Source organism: Buceros rhinoceros, unplaced genomic scaffold (assembly GCF_000710305.1).
Source record: "Buceros rhinoceros silvestris isolate BGI_N320 unplaced genomic scaffold, ASM71030v1 scaffold2990, whole genome shotgun sequence".
Lineage (NCBI taxonomy): Eukaryota > Metazoa > Chordata > Aves > Bucerotiformes > Bucerotidae > Buceros > Buceros rhinoceros.
In genome coordinates, this window is record NW_010390020.1 from 145,803 (window position 1) to 147,390 (window position 1,588).

Consider the following 1,588-nt stretch of genomic DNA (forward strand, 5'->3'; position numbering starts at 1 on the left):
GACCCGGGGGCTCCCCCCCCCCCCCCCCCCCCCCCCCCGTATTTTATCAGATGATACACTTTGGCGTAATTTATCCTTCACGACATAAATGAGTTTTTTTTAGGATGCAGCTCATTCCCTCGCAATAAAAAGAACATTAATATTCAGTCAGTCTGACTTCCTTTTATAAGAAAAAATCATTACCTTTCAGATTGTGTTTTGAATAACAAACACAGATCCTTCAGGAAGAAACTTGTCCCAGTGGGGATTGAGAAAGGATCAGAGTTAAGCACTGAAACATGCAATTAATTCCCATTAGGGGATTAGGGCACTCGTGTTCACTTTGAATCAGAAAAATGAATTGTGAATTAAATTGTTCACAACCAAGAGGTTACTTGTCAGAGTTAATAAGTTAAAAAATAAAAAGCGAAACCTAAAATGCACATAAAAAGCTCAATAGCGAGTGGCGCATCTGTAAGAAAAAGATATGCTTAATTTCCATTAAACAAAAGCACTGTCCCTACCGTACAGCTGGAGCTAAGCTGCCCAAAAGTTTGGGAGGAAGTGTTACTCCTCCTGAAATCAGCGAAAATGAAGTAGGCGTTTCTGATGGTGCAGGAGCTGCCTACGTGGAATGTTACTGATTTACGGAAACGCACCCATTGGCCTGGTGCAGGACCCACAAAATGCAGCAACAGAACTTGCTAACCCAAGTTTGGATGTTTCTAATTTAACATTCCCCATCGCACCGCTGCAGTCCACAGCAGTCCTGTTGCTCAGGCGGGATGGGCTGGTGGCAATGATTTCTCTTTCTGTTAAAAAAAAAAACCCCAAAACCCCCAAACTAAAGCCAAGCGCAGACAAACCCAGCTGAGAAGTGACTGAAACAAACTCGGGTAAAAATATTTTCTGAAAAATATTATTCCATATAAATAAGACATACACAACTTTCTGTGCAATAAATCTGGTCTCCTGTATTGCATTGCAGAAAGGCTGTTACATGTACTAGCATAATTTCTAGCACTGGCATATCACAGTCTTTCGAAACATTTTTTAGCCACCTTGTGGCAGGACAGTAAAGAGCAGGATTTTATTTAAGGGTCATTTCACAGACTTCCACCAAACAGCTGAAAAGAGTTATACTCAGCATCCCTTCGCTGAATCACGAACACAAAGTTGCCTTTCCTCACTTCATCCAGTTTGACTCTTCTTAACCTACACTAAATCACCTAAGAGGAAAAGGAAACTCAGCAAAACCCAAACACTACCACCACCACCCCCGCCCCGCCCAGAAGCTATACTGAGGATTAGCTGCCAGGACAAAACAAACCCATACGGAAGGTACTTTCATGAAATATTCATGCCAGAATCATTAAAATTTAATGGCATGGGGAAACGCGAGTGAAATGTGGATATCGGCTCTTCAAACTCTCTCTTTTGGCTATGCAAGATGTCCTGCTGATCCGCTTGCAGGGTCAGTTACTAGTTGGTTTGTTACGCAAGATGCAAAGCCCAGAAAATAATGGAACTGTTTCAAGATCACACAGGTAGAAGATGGTGGTGGGTGAAAATGAAAGTGGCTTGTGACTGGGGCTTGCCCAAGGCCCAG